This window comes from Poecilia mexicana, unplaced genomic scaffold, assembly GCF_051168715.1.
Source record: "Poecilia mexicana isolate PSO_F unplaced genomic scaffold, ASM5116871v1 scaffold_6, whole genome shotgun sequence".
NCBI classification, from domain to species: Eukaryota; Metazoa; Chordata; class Actinopteri; order Cyprinodontiformes; family Poeciliidae; genus Poecilia; species Poecilia mexicana.
This window is the reverse complement of record NW_028263375.1, coordinates 33,141,735-33,149,216: the sequence shown is the minus strand read 5'-3', so window position 1 is coordinate 33,149,216 and position 7,482 is coordinate 33,141,735. Positions and strand designations below refer to the sequence as shown.

General features: G+C 38.9%; 1 long non-coding RNA gene across 1 annotated transcript; it reads right to left on the bottom strand.

Annotated features, from left to right (window-relative positions):
• Positions 1–383: 383 nt before the first annotated feature.
• Positions 384–2,046, bottom strand: LOC148159528 (uncharacterized). Its single transcript, XR_015763109.1, has 3 exons — positions 1,781–2,046; positions 1,322–1,434; positions 384–682 (listed from the first exon to the last, which is right to left on the bottom strand). It is a non-coding gene; the product is annotated as an uncharacterized LOC148159528 (long non-coding RNA).
• Between the last annotated feature and the right edge of the window lie 5,436 nt (positions 2,047–7,482).

Here is a 7,482-nt window from a genome sequence, read left to right as displayed (position 1 = left end):
ACTAAAAGCTGGATTGTAGACATTTTTTATAAGCATATTTGTGAGCCTGCCTCTTTGTTATTAAATTCAATATAATTTCAGATTTTTCTATAACTTTTCTTCTGGTTAACTTAGAAAGTGAGCTATTATTGTTACAGGTTAGTTTTCTAAACTACAAAAAAGCAACTGTTAGGGATGCTCAAATATGAAAAATTGGACTGATATTGATATCTGATAGTAACACCGGTATTATGCCAGATTTACCAATATTTCATTTTATAATTTTTTTTATCCGATTACTCGATTAATCGTAAGAATAATCGATAGATTACTCGATTACTAAAATATTCGTTTACAACAGCCCTAGTAAACTGTGTACAAAAGTTTAAAAATGACAACATGGGTTTGATTTAACATTTTATTTAAGAAAAGAGGGACAGATCTTTAAACATATTTGATTCCTTTTTGACCGTCAAAACAACAGTCTGTTGTCCACAGAAGAACAGAGTCCATGAGGTTAAGCTTTGTACTGTATGAAGTAGGGAAACAGTACAAGTTGTGGTAACCCCAGTTTGACTCTGGTTGGCGTCACTTTGATTCCTTGCGATGTCTTCCTCTCATTCTGGCGCATAATGAAGCCACTTCTTGACAGTTTTGCTGCAGTCCTCAAGAGTCAGCTTTCGGTCAAACTGCAGAGCAACAGCTGAAAAAATAAAAGTGAGGAAGGTGCCGGTTAGAAAGATGATAAACATTTGAAAAGTTCTGAAACACAATGAAAGATTAAACAGTGTACTGGTTACAGGTCTGAGAACAAATACAAACCATATAGTTCCCCATGTACACTCACTGTTAAATTAATATCTTAATCTCTCATTAATATTTATCTTAATGTTTACATATACAACTACATTTACCCATTAAGCTGCAGTATAGTGTAGGATTTACGATATTGATATTAAATCAATATTTAAAATAAAGGGCTGTTTATCAGAAAACCTAACAATAAAACTCAGGGAGGATCAGGGTTTATTTAACACACCAGAGACAAATAAATAGAACAAAAGGTGATTTATAGTGTAGTTGGAAAAATTATAATTTTTACAGAATAAACTTCCATCAAATAGCTGGTTCAATCTTCCATCAACTACAAATATTTCCAAATAAGTTGATTAAATTCCTTAAAAAGTGTCTATATGCTAATAAAGATCCCACACAAGTAACAATAGTCCAGTTCAATTTAACCAGTTACCAATCCAAGGATCAACAGACTGAATCAGTCATTAGCAGGTTTAGTTCAGTGTTTCACCTGCCTTACATGTTAAGTGTTTCCCTTCTGCCTCACCTGGATTGAATCTGTGGATGATTAACAACCTTCTGCACTTCTTGATGGCTGCAGACGGTCATGTAATCATCCAACTCAGCTGTTCTCGTACAGAGGTTCATTTAAGCACGTCCCTAAGCATATCATAATAAAAAGTTAAAAACAAGTGATTACTATCACAACAATTTAAAGCCCACCTGGAGCAGCCAGCCTTACACTTTCTTGTCCACCACATGCTCTCCCAGACCAAACAATAGGCCCCACCCTATTTTAAAAACTCAAATCCCACAAAATCTCACAGGATTTCATACTTAGGCCTGGAGTGGTGGGTAGGATGAAAATAATACAAAAGGAGACATGACCTCAATTATTAAAAATATCCGTTTTGCCCCAAAATAACCAGGATTACTATGGGCACAAAACAATGCCCTTATTTTTCAATAAACACATTTAAGATCAAAGTAATATTGAAAAACTTACCATAAAAGTGCTCAGCGGAGAATTCAATTCAGAAGCCGGTAGCAAACAAGCCAGCAGCAAAGTGGCTGTTTGGTTGGGACAAACCACAAGTGTAAAATTGGGGAGGTGGACTGTACAACTCCTAGTACAGACTTGTAGATGTTTTTGTGTCAACACATTATGCACAGTCAGTAATAATATTTACAGAAAAGAAAGAAAATGTACAGAAAGGAATCACAACCCACTGTTCTCAACATGTAGTGCTTAATTTGAAACATGATTAACCCCCACCTAGTAATAAAATGTTCTGACCCAGAGCTCAAGGAGGGGGAGGGAAGAAGGGATGAGAGGGGGTAAAGAGGAGAAGGTTGGGAGGAGCGGCTGGGTGGGGGAGGTTTGGGAGGGAGTAGGGGGAGATGAGGAGGTGATGAGGGCTGCAACAAACTGCCCAGATTGCACACAACGGTAAATCAACATTGAATTATAGTTAGAAGGGTTGATTTTTGGTTGAGGTCAACAACTGACGGTTGATCAACCATCAAACAACCATCCACCTCTAGCCAAGTAACCAATGTTGAAACTGTGTCATTGAATCAATGTTGTTTTGTGGTTGAAATCTCATGAATGAAATGCTAATGTCTGATCAACGACTGATCAATGTTGAATCAATGTTGAATCAATGTCAGCTGTTTTGCCACACCCCTTCCCCTCCTCTCCTCCTCATCAGAGCTCTGGGTCAGAGCATTTTATTAGTGAGTGGGGGGTATTACATTCTAAATTAACCTCTGTAAAGGATAGTGGGTGAAAATTCATTTCTGTACATTTTCTTTCTTTTTCATAACAAAGTCCTACTGACCATTTGTGTGTGATATATTGACACAAAAACATCTACAACTTACTACAAGGAGTGGAGCGGTCCACCCCCACCATTTACATGAGTGGGATGTCCCAAACACACAGCCACTTCGCTGTTGGCTTGTTGGCAAAAGATGTTAATTCAATGTTGAATTGCCATCATGTGCAATATGGGCAGGTGCAGAGCTATGGGGGGGTGGGGCTGGGGGTGCGGTTTCAAGTCGCTTAAATGTCTGATTATAGACTGAGAAAGTCTACCGCCTGTTGAGAAAGGTCTATTTAATGTTAAAGTTACTTTCCCTCAATGGAATATATACTAGTCAGTCCCAGTGACCGTTTCACTCACGGTTTAGCCGATGTGTTTCCTGGGTAAAGATCAAACAAAAAACGCAGACCAACCTCCCCGCCCCTCGCTCAACAGTTTCTGGTAGCACAGGCGATAAACGTCAGGGGCCTGGTGATTCGTTAGGGGTCCGGTAATTAGCCCCGCCCCCCGGCCCAACGCTGACTTGTTCCGCTAGTGAATCTGGGTACAGAACGGAATCACAACTCAGTGTTGTCAACACATAGTGCTTAAGTTAAAACGTGATTAACCCTCACCTAAAAGGGGTTGTGCTGTGGTGGCGCAGGGGTTAAGCACAAACCACAATCAAGGACTCAGTCCTCAACACAGCTGTCGCAGGTTCAATTCCTGACCTTGGCAACCTTTGCTGCATTACCCCCCTTCTCTCATTACCCACCTTCCTGTCAATTAACTATCAAATAAAGGCCACTAGCCAAAACAATCTTTTGAAAAATGAAAAACCCTCACTTAAAACTAAAGTTTCACCCGATTGAGGGGTAGATGGGCCCAGGTGGGGGGAAAAGAGGTGTGTGTGTTTTTGGCAGGTGGAGGGAAGGGGGTTGGGCGTTTGAATGGCAGGCGGTGGTGAGGGGTGCAAAAAACACCTGAACACTTTGATTACTAGTTTTTCCCCAAACCTTATCCTCAAGGCAAACTGACCTGCATGCTTTCAGTTCAGCAAAACCTTGTAAATCAAATGTTAATTAAAATCATGTGTGCTGAATTAGGGAAATGCCTAAAACTTGCAGGGCAGTGTGCCTGGTGCCAGTGCTGAAAAACACTGGATTCGATGTGGCATTTCAATCAATGAATGTTAATTGGCTAGAATTGAATGGTTGTTTGATGGTTGATCCAGCTTCTGTCGTTGACCTGAACCATACATGCAGCCTTTGTGATCATAATTCAACATTGAATTAACATTGTGTGCTATCTGGGTAGTTCTTCCCCAAACCTTGTCCTCAATCAAACTGACCTGCGTTTTTTCAGTTCAGCAAAACCCCGTTAATCAGACGTCAATTAATATCATGTGTGTTGAATTAGGGAAATGCCTAAAACTTGTAGGGGCTGGAGGACCAGTGGTGAAACACACTGGATTCGACGTTGGCATTTCATTTATTTGATGTCAACCACAAAACAACATTGATTCAATGACACAGTTTCAACATTAGTTAATTGGCTAGAATTGAATGGTTGTTTTATAGTTGATCCACCATCAGTTGTTGACCTCAACCAAACATGCAACCTTTGTGATGATAATTCAACATTGAATTAACATATTTTCCAACAAGCCAACAGTGAAGTGGCTGTGTGTTTGGGACATCCCACTCATGTAAATGGTGGGGGTGGACCGCTCCGCTCCTTTTAGTAAGTTGTAGATGTTTTTGTGTCAATATATCACACACACAGTCAGTGAGAATTGTTATGAACAAGTAAGAAAATGTACAGAAAGGAATCAGCACCCACTATCCTCTACAGTGCTTAATTTAAATGTGATAACCCCCACTCAGTAATAAAATACTCTGACCCAGAGCGCTGATGAAGAGGAGAGGAGGGGAAGGGGTGCGGGAATACAGCTGACATTGATTCAATATTGATCAGATGTTGATTAGACATTAGCATTTCAGTCATTAGATTTCAACGACAAAACAACACTAATTCAATGACACAGTTTCAACATTGGTTACTTGGCTAGAGGTGGATGGTTGTTTGATGGTTGATCCACCATCATTTGTCGTCTTCAACCAAAAATCAACCATTAATCAGACTTCGGCATTTCAGACATCAGATTTCAACCACCGAACAACATTGATTCAATGTCACAGTTTCAATGGTTTGATTGGATGGTTGTTTGATGGTTGATCCACCGTCATTTGTCGACTTCAACCAAAAATCAACGATTCTAACTATTTTTCAACGTTGATTTAACATCATGTGCTATCTGGGTTGTTTAGCAGCAAGAAAAGGAAGTTGATTTTAGTTACACTTTAATTAGTTTAGACCAGTGTTTCTCAACCTTTTTTGTGCCAGCGCCCCCCCTTAGCCCTTATCCAGTTCCCTCACCGCCCCCCACCAAAGAATTTGCAGGCTACTTTGCACTGACCATTATTTCATCATTAATATTACTATCACTATTGTAGATGTTTTGATTTTTATGCTTGTTTCTGTATTTATCAAAGATAATTTCCCATAAACAAAAAAGCCATGGGAATAGAAATTATTTTCACAGGTGTTTACAAAAAATGCAATGAACATTCAAGTTAAAATCGGTAGGTCTAACAGCAGCCAATCAGAGTGGAAAAAATATTCTTATTTTGTGCCATTTTCTAGTTGTTAAATCTTGCACAAATGATCAGATAAAAGATTAACATGCCAGTTTAAACTTTGAACTATTTGCAAACCGACTGAGCTCTGCAACATTAAAACATGGATAGAACTGTAACTACATTAATCATAGCTCTTCTTCTCCTCAGTGTTTTTGTGAGTTTCTGGTGGTGCAGCTCTGTGCTGCCTTCAGGAGAATGGGACATCAGAGTATCATCTGTAAAACTTCACCCACATGGCATTTATTGTGCAAACCAGAGCTTTCAGTGGAAAAACAAAAGTTCCTTTTAATGCCATACAAATATGAGACAGAAACATGGATTATATCTTCATATAGACCTGTCTATTGATTTATAGATTAATAGTTTTACTGGACAGAAATTACAAAGAACAAATCTGGTTCTTAATGAGTCAAATTGAAAGTGTCATGGAGTCGTCAGCCTCATGACATTAACACTGACATGGAAAATAATATTGAAGAAATAAATATATCAAATCTAATTAAAAACATAAATAAGTGATAAGTTATTTACTGTTATGGCCTGTAAGATATATTTATTCTCAGTATCAGATATGGTGTCAACAAACCCATGACACTTCAACAATATTATTTTACCTTTTATCTGGAGATAGTGTCTGTTTATTCTTGCCATACAGTCCTCTGTATTAATTATTGCTCGAAAGGTCTTGCCATACCAGTTTATTCCTCTGTATTTGCTTTAGTTTTTTCTTAGTTTATTCTTGCATTTTGTTCTTCATTTATTTCCATTTTCATCTGATTAGTATTATCCTCTCTTGGTTTATTGCTATGTCCACTTTAGTTTCTTTCCTGTTGCTAGATTTATTTGATCGTTTATTGACCATCGTTAATCTTCACTCATCACCTGCTGCGCCTCCTAATCGTCATGTTTCACATCATGTGTTGATTTTTCACTGTTCACCGTCGGATTCTCTGTTTTTATGCCATAATTCACATCTAGTTCGTCGCTCCGTTTTATGTCCCGCTTCTCCTGTTTCAGAGTTTTGCGCAATGTGTGCGTCTTTTTTTTTAAGCCCTTAAGGTGCAGGGCGGTCGGGAAGCGTATCGATGGGGAAAAGGCAGACTGACATAAACCTTTTAAACAACGGAAACAATTTCTGCATTCTGATTATTGAAATTTAAAAGTGCCGTGTTGTTCTACCCCCGTTTCATACCGGACCACTTACAGCACCGTTGTTAACGCTATAAAATGAACGCTCTCTATCGTGGTATCACTATGGAGGGATTTCTTTATTTGAATGGGTTCATTTTTCAGAGGGATACACAGCGAGGGTATCGTGATTTTAGCTACCAGTAGCAGGAGAACGGAGCTGCGCCAAGAAGCTAACAGAAGCTAACAAACACTGAATAGAATACAGTTGCAGCCAAGCATGGTTTAATGTTACACAATACAGTTTTACCAAGTTGCTCAAAGTCTAAACTGGCATTGTTGTGCATTTAAGGTGTAAAGTTTACCTTCGACCAAACGCCCCCCAAAGGCATCCCAGCGCCCCCTTTGTGTAAAAATGTCCGCCAGCGCCCCCTGCCGTCCTCTGAACGCGGTACCGCCCACGTTGAGAACCGTTACTTTAAAGGAAAGGTGTGTCTTAATGAATATATAAGCCAACAATAAGTTGACTTTTAGAGCTACTTGTTTTCTGTTCATTATTGTGAAAATAAAATAAAAAAAAAGGATAGCCAACAACTTAATCCATTTTAGGCAAGTGTTACACAACCATCATATTATTACATGAAAAGAACTATATTCACTACTGTATGAAAATACAATGAATATGTTTGCTTTGTACATTGATTTTACTGGTTCCTTTAGGAGAAATGCCCTGGGCATGTTTCCAGTTCATCACAGGACACCAGCAAATTCTTATCCATATTTCTTCAACAAAAGTTTCTCTTTTGTTATTTGCTGGCTTTGCCTGTGCTCTCCTTCACAGACTTCTGAGGCTTATTTGGTGCCATCTTATGAATGGGAGGTTATCAAAGCGCATGTGGGAAAAAATATCTTGACAAATTTAAGTAGTCTTTGTAAAAAGGATTTGATGTGTTTTTCTTGGGATCAACCTCACCTCTCAGTTCTGCTGCTCAACCCACACAGGCTTACAAATGTGGCACCATTCCAGGGGGAAATTAACAGACTTTCCTACTGTTTAACAATGTGCAACAAGG